This window comes from Camarhynchus parvulus, chromosome 2 (assembly GCF_901933205.1).
Source record: "Camarhynchus parvulus chromosome 2, STF_HiC, whole genome shotgun sequence".
NCBI classification, from domain to species: Eukaryota; Metazoa; Chordata; class Aves; order Passeriformes; family Thraupidae; genus Camarhynchus; species Camarhynchus parvulus.
In genome coordinates this window covers 80,696,330-80,708,421 of record NC_044572.1, presented here as the reverse complement: position 1 = coordinate 80,708,421, position 12,092 = coordinate 80,696,330, and the positions used below count along the sequence as shown (strand labels likewise).

Genomic DNA, 12,092 nt, shown 5'->3' with positions numbered 1-12,092 from the left:
CTTCACAGCAGTAGTCACAAGAAAACAAGATTTCAAAGTCTGGCTTGATAAAAGCACGTTCATGCAATGGGTTACTGACTTCAGTCTACAGGATTGTCCTACACTTTACTATATTTAAAGCAGTTTTAAAAGCATTACATTCCATAATTTCCCCAGTTTGTTTTAGTACTCTTTGTGTTAAAAATTATGGAGTTTAGATATGTATCACATTCATTTAATAAAGCACATGTATATGAATATGCGCAGGTCTTGAGTCTTCACTCTAGAATGAATGAGGCTGAACCCCTTCTTCTTACTTATCCTGATTTTAACCCCTGCAAAATCATAGCTTTTAGCATTCACTCTTCACCTCTATTCTAATGTGATTTCTCAGAAAATACAGTAATGCATTGAAAACCAGTGTCAGAGTATATGATAACATGTATAACTCACTCTTGCAAAGTTTTAAAATAATTTAAAAATATCAAAGTACATTTGTTCTGAACACAAAGGATCATGTTTTCACACTGATAAATATTTTAGGGAGCTGCAGCATTATGTAATCTTTTATGTGCCAGCACTAGGAAGTATTAAAGATCCAATACTGCAAACACACAGAGAGACAAGCCCTGAAGTCTGGGAAGACTTCTCTTTCGAGTTGGTAATAATGGCAAGGGGAATGTTTGGGAAGGCCTGTTCTGCAGTCCAGAAAACATGGGGTTTGCCATCCCTAGCACAAGGCCAGAGGTTTGACTCAGAGTTGCCAGTACAGGCTCTCAGGATGTATCTGGCCCTGGCTTGGCAAGTACTGCTTTTATCCATGGCAGGGAACGCCTGGTGGTGGCCACACATCTGTGTCCCCTGACACCAGCTCCGCCCTGGGAGCACCTGAGGCCAGGGGCTGGCACCACTACACAGCCACTGCACCCTCCAGGGTAACTGGGCTAAGGAAGGGCAACATGACATTCCCAAACCTTGCTTGGGAAGTGGTGAGGAACAGCAAGTAAGCAACTGTAAGAAAATACAAAAAAGCAGCCTCAAATAGACGAAGAGAAGAGAAGAGAAGAGAAGAGAAGAGAAGAGAAGAGAAGAGAAGAGAAGAGAAGAGAAGAGAAGAGAAGAGAAGAGAAGAGAAGAGAAGAGAAGAGAAGAGAAGAGAAGAGAAGAGAAGAGAAGAGAAGAGAAGAGAAGAGAAGAGAAGAGAAGAGAAGAGAAGAGAAGAGAAGAGAAGAGAAGAGAAGAGAAGAGAAAAGAAGAACCAACCATGACTGTTAAAAGCTCTTCATTTTCATGAGAAAGACTGAGTATTCAGTCCTAAGACATGGAGTAGTACTCGCAACGAGAGGGTCTACCAAATAGCAGGCGAAGTTAATAGGAAGTTTATGCATAAGATATAACAAACATTACATAATATTATTTAATTCTATTAAACAGTCAAAATGAATTAGATAAACCATAAATTATTAGCTCAGTGTATAAAATGGATTCCTCTTAGTCCATAGAAAAATTTTGATCATACCAAATCAGGTATGCATGTTAAAATCATCTGCCTAGCCTCTCGGGTTTTAATATAATCACTTCATGCACCTGTTTACAATTTTCTCCTTCTTTTGATATAAACATGCTTGATCATTTTTTAGGAAAAAAACTTCCAGTAAACTACAATTTTAATTTTTATTAACCTTTTCGATATTAAAATATCTAATTTGATGATTACTTTTTTCCCAAACAATCTAAAACAGACATATTCAAAAACCTAATTAAATTGTTGCCAACAGTCAGTTTTGCCCCACAATTAAGCAACAACCAGCTCAGCTCAACAACATAACAAGCAGTGTTTCCACTGATGATTACTGGATGCAAAATCTTGACTATAATTGTAGCAAGTTCCATGGTCAAAATATGGTTTGAGACTTGTCCCAAAATTTCAGTGCCTGTATGTCCCTGTTTTGGCTGAGGTAGAATTAATTGTCCTCCCAGTGGCTGGTATGGGGCTGTGTTTTGGGTTCCTGCTGAGGGGAGGGGAGATGGGTGAGTGAGGGGCTCTGTGGTACATGAAGGCTGGCTGGGGTTAAACCACAACACTGTTAATTACTGAGTGAAAGAGGAATGATTTTCTTTTGAGCATAAAAGCTGGAAAAATGTACTAAGAAGGAACAGTGAGATCATTGTACAGATGTAAATTAATTGTTATTGCCTTATAGATCAGTCAGTGCAGCTCTATATCACATGCTTAACTGGCAGACAATCAATTCAGTATGATTCATGACACATTGTACTTGGCTTGTCCCAGTTTTCCTGCAAGAGACAAAAATCAGGTACACATGCATTCTTCTACAGACTAATCTTTCTTCCTACCACTGTGCTGGGTCTGGCATCTACAGACTGAATCATTTGCCGCCACCTTCCTCAGGAGAAGAAAAAACACATGACTGCAGGCCTCCCTCCCCTATGCCTACAAACACATTCAATTTGGAAATACAGCTTTGGACAGGAGAATATGATCAAACACAAATACTTTCTGTTTCATGTGGCTCATTGATTATAGATGGCAAACTTACAGTTCTTTTTATTCAAGTGTATGACCTGGAGATCATGGTTACAGCAGCACACCACCCCAGAAAGAAATAAAATATTCTCACTTTGAGAACTGCAGCACTAATGCCTTCCCAAAGACATCTGTCATTGTTCTTGTTCTTCCTTCTTATCTTGGCATACATTCTTCATTCCTCATATTTCCTTTTGCTCTCTTTCAGCATCTCCCAAACCATTCCTTTTTCGTTTGTTGTCTAAGAGGATCAGCACTCAGAAATGTTGAAAGTCACAACTGACTGAGCTTCAATTAAAGAAACAGTTCCTGAGATCCCATAGATTATCAGGAAGAAACACTGCTCTTCTCAGGAGCAATGTGGGCCATATGCAAACTCAACAAAAAGGAATAGAATGTTACCTGAGATCTGCCTCAATAAACTCCCCTGCTTCTGACTTCTGCAACCTATTTTCTCTGCCTTAAATTCCTACTGCGTATGACTTTGACTTTGCAAGGACTACCCGGGAAGTCAAACTAGGGTGAGGATCTGGTTTCATTCCACAACTTTGAGACACGCACAGATTTAATTTGTGTTTTGTTCACCTGTCTATGGTGCATAGGTAGGGTGTGTAGCTATCAACGTCCTTAAAATATACTAGCATGCAACATGGCTATATCAGACTTCTTACAGTGGAAAATCATAGCCAGTGATTCCACTGCTTTTAAAAGCCAGGTATTTTGCTCCACTGTTTCCAAATCTACTACAATGTTTGCAACATTATGCACGGCCTCCAACAAAGAGTGCAGATTTCCTAAGGAACTTGTAGAAGTTCCATCTTCAGAAGTGTTGTCTGTCTGGCCATTTTCACACCACAGTTGCTAAGCCAAATAGGGTGTAAAAAAAAGTAGGGAAAAAATAAGTCTGGAACATGGCTCTAGGACAGAGTTTTTCAGACCTGTCATAACCTTTCAAGTGAATATTTAGTTTTATAATCAAACTAAGCGTCCCCTTCGGCCAAGAAACAGCTGAGAAGGCTAGTAACCAACCACAGAGCAACTTAATGGATGCAACTTTATGGCCCCAGACACAGGGAAAGCTGCAGTTTCATCACAAATGTCAAGCCAGAGCCTAACAGCTATTTAAGAATTCAAATGAATGGCATCTTTGCATCCTGACTGTAAGCAAGACATACTGGGATAGATCCAGATATCCAACAGCCTTTTTTTAAGGATGGCCAACTATATAGAGGAGTAGTAAAGGATAATGACATTGGCCAGAATGAGTAAATAATGTGCTTTGCACTGCAGTAGTTTTAAAGAGATTGCAAAACCAGCAACTGAACATTAGAAATCTAATCACTGGGAATGAAGAGAAAAATTCTTGTTGAAATATTGCTATGTAATGTGTAGGGTACGATGAAGAACTGCATGGAGAACCTGAGACAGTGTTTTAGAGAACATGCTTGGAGGCAACAAAGTCTGTAAATAACAAAATTATAATTGGACAAAATGAAAGGATGATTTCTAAAAGCAAAAAATAATTTTAAGATGTAAGAGGTGTAAATCATAGCCAGAAATGGAAAACACTGCAAGAGTGCAGTTGGAATCATTACAACATCTTTGGTGGTACCGGCAAAACGAAACAGAAAATGAACATACAAAGCAAACAGCAGATGCAACAAACTAATAAACTTGTAATTCCCTGAGTTTCCTAACAGAAATAAAACCACTCAAGGAAGCTTTAGTGAATTCTTGCTATAGAGAAGAATAAATATTTACATGAGCTCTTATGTTTACAAAATATTGCTGCTTTCTTCGAGCAAACAAATCATCACAAGGCAGTATAGAAGTCAGTGCATTTCACTTCTTCAAAAGACGAGAAAAAATCTCTACTTATTCCTTTTTGAGAGGGAAGGACTTCCAATCTTAACTCTTGCCATAATAACTTGGACAGTGGGTCAGTCTCCAGAAAGCAACTGAACCAGCACCAGAATCCAACTGAACCAGAGACAGAATCCAAACCAATGGTTTTCAGAAGAGAAGCCTACAGTATCGTATTTCATTAATGTAGCTAAAATCACTGCTGTCTTCTAAACTAAATGAGTTGAAAGCAAAATAAACTTTTAATAGTCAAAAATATCTCTTCAGGACAGCTGTATGCCTATACTTAGGACGGAACAAACATTCCTGTACTTTTTGAGCACAAAAGGGTGCCTTTACAAATCCAAAAATCTCCTTACATATATCAAGAAAAACCTCAAGAAACAGCAAAACCTACTGTAAATTATAAACTGTCAATGTAACTATGGGATTGTTTTTCAAAATTCCCACAAAACATTCCTCAGAATAATAACACATCTTAATCAGATGGAAAGGATGGGGTCAGTGTGATGGAAAGTCAACAGAACACACAGATGCTAAAGCATCATTTGCAACTTCAGGAGATGCTTGCAGCTAGACTTGAATAAGATAACACCTGTGCAAGAAATGCTCTACTCTCTATGTCATAACACGTGAAAACAGACTCATTGATAAACTTAACAATCTGGCAGCACAATGACTAGGGAGTTTAATAGATGGAGATTTGAGAGAATACATTTTAAAGTGTAGCTGAAAAAAATATGAATGAATTATTTATATTTTCAAGAAGTCTAATTTGAAATAGACTTTGGAAAATTATATTCAGTAAGTACGTTAATTTTATCCATTACACACTGGTTTTGCATAGTATTAGTTGTATACAAATAATTTTTCCCATTGAACAATAAAAGCATTAAGACAGTATAAAGACTGTTTAAATTAAAGGAAAAAAAATCTGTTAATGCTAAACATCTTGTAATTAATATCCATATGTACATATAAACACTGGTTATAATAATCATATAATATTTGTATTAAACACCATTTAAACAACAACAAAAAAATAGGGCATTAGAGTAATCTTCAAGGCAGAGGTCTTTCAGAATAATAAATTGAAATACCAAATATAAAACTGATTAATCGAATGTACAATAGCAAAAAAATCAAAGAATGTGCAAGGTGATTTATAACCATTCAGCCACCATGAAAAAACGTATCATCAATATATTCTTTCCTCCACCAGAGGAACTGGAAAAAGCCCTGCTGTGAAGTAGAATGTGCATTTGGCTAACAGCAGAAAATCATTCCAATGAACAGAAAGTATTAGGTTGCATAAGGGCTTTAGCGCACTCGACACAGAAAAAAAGATGCAGGAACAGCAAAAGCAGCAGCTGGTTCAGCCTAAAAAGGGGAAGCCCAGGACTTATGATTTAGCAATCTGTGTAACATCAAAAAATATACATATGGTACACAGAATGCGATGGGGTTTAAATCCTACTCTTCTCCATCCTTTCTAAAAATAACTTTAAAATTAGTTAAATCATCAGTAGAACATGGATAATTAAAGCCTTGGCTATTATCTGTTTTTACACATGGGGGTGGGGTACAATTAGGTTTAAAGCAAGGGTGTGTTTAGAAGACAAGATAATACAACCATGCTCTGTAACTTCTTTTTTTTTTTACCTTCAGGTTTCTGGGATACAAACTTATACTTGAAATACAAGAATACATTTTTTAATCATGCTCCAGTCTAAAGGATAAGTGATGGATAGAACATTTACTCTTCTTTAAAAATGAAATATATACTATAGGTAAGCATTGTACTTCTACAGTGATTCAGAAAGCGAAAATAATATAGTTTGATTTTAAAATTATGACCTTAACTTACAACTTTAATTTAAGTTTTTAAATATATTTTTATATGTATGTTCATTAATTCTTTAGGGAAAAGAGTGAATTTCAAAATGATTATGTAATTGTGATGCTTCATCAAGATGCAGATTTTAATTATTTTTTTCTAATTTCTCTTTCTTTTCAGAGTTGTTTTATGTTTGTCTCTCCATCTAAAACCTGTTTGAACCACCTGATTAGTGTGATAGTTAATTTATTCTTTTTTTCTACTTTTAATATATTTTGATGGTGTAATAAAATATATAGATGTGATTTTTCTATGACTATCAGACAAAAATGGAGGTTAAAAATCTGAATGTTCTGTTTTGTGGGCTTAACAGAGAATGAAATGGGATAAGTTTATGAATCATTTAAACAATAAACCACTGTGATTTTCATACTATTACAGGCCATTATCATTGTGATGACAACAAGGCAATGGTGGATATTAAGAGAAATTAAGATATAAAGGGTATTTATCAGATCAAAAAAACAATTATGTAACTGTATAACAAAACCTTCTATGACATACTGTAGCTGTAAATAGAAAAAAATCATTTTGTTGCATTTCCCTGAGAAATGTTGCAAATTGTTCTGCCTGATTGATACTGAGATTTATTTTTAAACACCAAAATGGCTACACAAAATCTTGGTTACCCTCTGTGCCATCACTTGCAGGAAATAGAAAAGATTAAGCTTTCCATTATTCAGGTATTTTAGTTTTTCTTATTCCATTACAGGATACTTGAAGGAAAAAAAGTATGCAAGTGACGTGGAAAACTCATAAATCATTGCTCATTGACATCTAATTAAATTTCACTAAATTAAATTACTGGTGCAATTTAAAAAAAAAATTAAAAATGCCACATTCTGGGACTTGAAAAATCTTGCACTTTGTTCATGTGAGACCTTAGTACAAAATCATGAATATTTTTGGTGTTGGAGTTTTTGCCCCCATGTGAAGTAAAATACAGGCATAAAAACATCTCTGTTCCAGGTGTGTTACAGGAAGAAAAACAGGGTGTGTCATTTTTTTATCATTCCAGAATTTAAACTCATTCTTTCCCCATGCTCAATATCAAAGGGCTTTGCATTTCAGAGGTTGTGTACGTAGTACTGCTATTGCTAGAGAACAACAAAAATCTAAGGATCTTTGGCCATATAACAGCATTGAATTTTACAGCTTAAAAGCTTTTAGGAAAGTCCATGGTCATTGCTGCTCTGTTGGCAATTTATTAGACAGAGAAGTTAACAAAAATTAGCAGGGAAGCTAAGACCTTAAATTTAAGAAAAAGCAACTACAAATGAAATAAAATTTCCTGCTCTGTGTCAAGCTATATGCAATAAATAGCAATCTTAAAATGGGACATTCAGTTGTCCAGTGTCTTGGCAACTAGAAAGGAGAAAAAAGAAGTGTTAAAAAGGTATGTGCATAATTTAATATATTTATTAAAAGCTAATTTTAAATTATATACAAACAGCTATACCACACAGTGTTTAGTGTATTAATTGTTTCAAACACCAAATAGCTGCTTAACTTAGGAAATGGGAAAGGTTTGACTCTTTCTCAGAAGAGAGCTTTGGAAGCAGTAGAAGAAAAACACAGAAAAACTCTATATTAAATTATTCTTATTTGGGTAAGACCCCAAGTATTTCTGCAATCTGGTGCAGTTTTGTTTTTCAATTCTTGGATGCAACGACAGCAGTTTTGAATGATACTCTACAAAAATCAAGCACACATAATATTTTAGATTTATGTTCTTTATCTTTGGCTCTGATTCCTTTGTATTCCCTCTTTCTTATTGTATTTCAAGTAAATATTGATGTTCTTCCTTATAGTATTGGAAAATATTTTAAATCAACACTGAAATGAGATACATTTTTGATAATGCTTGTCAACACAGGAGGTCTGATGGTCTATTACACATCCCCAGACATCCATGCAGGGGAGAGAATTTAAGTCATTTATCCACAACTAAGAATCTGAAAGGAGCAATTTTAACCAAAACCTATTTGCATACCTCCTAAAATTATTAGCAACTTCTTAATGCCCCAGTGGCTATTCCAAGAGAGATTCAGTCATATCTCTTCAACTAGAGGACTTTCTCATGGTTATATGTCAAAATTTAATATAGATTTATTTTATGAAGGGAATATTTATGGGCTATCCTTTCTAACAGAAATTTGAACTATTGACTTTAAGAACCTTTTGAATAAAAAAGTGTTGATCTAGGTACTGGTTATTAAAAAAATAAAGACCTTCCTTCGAAGTCATTTGTCTGGGAGGAGAGAAAGAACATACAAATTAATAACATATGCCGTCCAATAATGATTGCAGAACAAATTCCCTCTCTAGAAAAAGTAAAATAAAATTCTGAAAATTTTGTTTCCATTTGAAAATAGAACAATTTTGGAATGTATCTATCAATGGAAAGCCAGAGAATCACCATCTCAATCCTCTCTTTAGGAAACTGTTCTCCAGAGGAAAAGTTTGTAAACAGTCAACAATTTTTAGAATACTTCTGTCCCTTTCAGATTAAATTTCCATGTGTTATAGTGTCTCAAAAGGATCAAGGATATAGTCAGTTTGCAGTTGAATTAGCAAAGCTTTCTTCCAGTAGCTACCATGCAAAGAGTTAAATACCTGCTTTTAGCAGAGACAGTATCCACCACTCCATTAAGTAAAACATTACAAATTGGTACAAATAACCTTTCCACTTGTAGGATTTCCAATGAATCAAAAAAGTTTAGGAAATAGGGCAACTTGTGTACCATTTCTCAGCAGTCATTTCATGCTTCAAATTGGAATTTAAATCCAGCTCCAATCAAACTCATTCAAAAATCTTTATGTCTGTTTCTTTCAAAGAAAATGAAACTATCTCAGATTATTAGATGGATTCTCCTATACTCTAGTGGCAAAGTTTTACCCTTCCTAGATCTAGATCAGATGTTTTTTCTTGCCTAACCAAAAAAGTTAATTTCAACAATCTCAGTATATATATATAGATAGATATATATATATATATATATATTTAATGAATCATGCTCATTGACCCATCTTTATCTACCACTTCTATTTCCAATCTTGGAGATTTTTCAGCTTGCCAAAGATGTGCCTTAGAGCTGAGATAGAAATTCATAACATTTTGTCTGTGTTGAAGATTGATGTACCCATAAGAGTTCATGCACTCCACTTAGAAGTAACATGTGTCTGTAGAATACTTATAAGCAAATGCTATGGCAGCCACAGTTTCTTAACAGACTATAACTGATAAGAAAACATTTATTAATGTTTCATTCTGTGATACATTCCTTTTAGTTGCTGAGGTAAATAATTGTCTATTTTTAAGACTTTATGAAGGGGTATCTTATCTATATTTTATTTGCAATCTCATCTAAGTATTTTTAAATTATAAAAGTTTTAGTAAAGAATAAATAAAGCATAATATATATTAAGCAAACTTTTTTATTAAAGAATTTGGGGACTTGTGAAATCTGGATTTAATTGTCAACTTTTTTTCTATAGATTTCATGTGTGAAACTATGAAAGAACAGTATACTGAACAATAACACCACCTAAAGTGAAATTAAATAAAACTTGAAACTTCACTTCCTGTTTCATTTAACTATAACAATATCTAATCACAAATATTTTAACAGGTACATTTCCCTACTGAAACTTCTTTTGTTATGCTGTTTGCTCGGCCACTGATTTGATTCCATGACAAATTCAAAACCAGCGACAGGTAGTTACTTTATTCTCCCTCAGCATATAGGAGACAGTTGAACCAAAGACAGAAAAGTCTCAGTTGCAGCCAAGAAAAATCATGATTTTCTTTTTTTAATGCCCTGCAAGGAATAGGTGTCTTCCATGTCCTTAGGGATTTTTTGTGAAGTTACTGCTTAATTAAAAAAGACATTGGAAAAATATTTAATAGTCCTTGGAGCAGGGAACAAGGCACAATCTCTCTAGCTGAATTCTCTGCCGACTTGGTTTGATAACTGCATGGCCACAGGAGCTGTGTGCTCTGCATGCACATTAAAACAGTGCCAGTGAGTGCATTTGGGAGGGCTCCTCCACATCCACAGCAGGCCCTTCTCTCCTGGATCAATCTTTCAACAATGAGGTGCAAGGAATGGCTTTGAACTCTGAACATTATGAGGAATTAAACCTCAGCACTACATACCCCCCACAAATGTTGCTGCCATCCAGATGATGTCAGCATCAGACTGACCCTCCTCTCCTGTGCTGATGTGTTTACTGCAGAGAATAATCCCTGAGAAATGTACCCAGTTTTCTCAATGCATGGTTACTTGATCATGTCCCTGTACAGGGTATCACCATTTCTAACCCCTCCAGGAAGCTATATTAAAATGTGAATAACAATACTTTAATTATTGCCACTGGTTTAAGAGATGCAATTTAAGCAGAGAGGATATGGTTAAAACTACAGCATAAAATCTTCAGATGAGGCTTTAATGAGTTGGGGGAAAAAAAGCTGTTTCTCAGGACTTGGCAAAGACATGATGGATGAGAATTTCAAGCTTGGCTCTAGTATCTCACACTCTTTTTCGTTTTTTTCCATGGGGAGGTGTCAGGAAATGTCAAGTAGGCTATGTAGATCAAAGCATGATTTGTAACAACATCGAGCAAACATTTCTTGATTTTACCAAACAATGTTCTCATTTTGAATTCTTATTTAAATTACTCAAGTTCTGTCTAAAAAAGTACTCAGTAATAAAAATAAATACAAGAATCACGAAAAATGATGCAAGCATCCTCAAAGAAGGCCAGTAAAACATTTTTTTTGTCCTGCATCACACTAAAATAACTTGGCATATAAAAAGACACATTCTTCCAGCTTAGAAAAGGAATGGATTTCAACAATGTCAGATTCAACATTACATAGAATACCGAGACCATTTTGGGGGACTAAACCTACAGACAAAACAAAAGGTGCATATTTATCAGTGTTGCTTGTGCATTTATTACTACATCTGAATCAAACAGATGCTGCCAATATGCACACTGACCTGTGAGCATGTGCTATGAGACTATCAGTACCATCAGATGTCTTCAGAAGTCTCAAATGTTTTGGTCTGTTGGACATGAATCCTTCTTTCAAAACAACACTATCAGAAGAAATGATTATGAAAGGACTGCTTAGGGCTGTACTTCAGGCTGTACTTAGTAGACAGTGAGTTACCTAGTTTGTACTTCCAGACAAACTAGGACAAGCTAGGCAGATACAACTAGCTGAGAAGACTGTGACTGACAACATGCTTTTATTTCCAAAGAGCTAGACGTGAATAACACCTATCCCAGAGAATGCCCATTTGGCAGTATACTGAAATTATAGTCCCTTTTTTTGTTTTGGCAAAATCTAGCTTTTACTGCACTAAAAATGACACACACACACACAAAACATGAAGCCCTGAAGCAAAGAAGACAAAAGAGTTCTTATGGCTCTAAATGGGAAACATGACATTTCTCAAGAGACATGCAATTGAAATATCCTGGATTCTAAAAGGACAAATAAAACTATAAGGTTGTTACTGGTTGCTGAAATTGACTACGAAACAAACAAAGAAGTCTATATTAACTTCCCATAAAATTCTCATGAAGAGAAAACTTCAAATTTTGAAGGGATCTTCTAAAATGTTTAATCAATGTGTAGGACAGGGCTTCTCAGATAATGGAGATGAGCACGTCTCAAGAGTTGTATAACCTCTAACTAAAGTAGTAGAGTAGGTAATAAATATAGATATTAATCACAAGATGAAGTGGTTTGTGGGATTTAAGGCTTGATATCTGACACAGAGCAGCAGTTAA

At 35.2% G+C, this 12,092-nt stretch overlaps 1 protein-coding gene across 5 annotated transcripts in view; it reads right to left on the bottom strand.

Moving 5' to 3' along the window:
- The window catches only part of SEMA5A (semaphorin 5A), a 314,550-nt gene that overhangs the window by 96,780 nt on the left and 205,678 nt on the right, over positions 1–12,092 (bottom strand). The window lies entirely within an intron of this gene.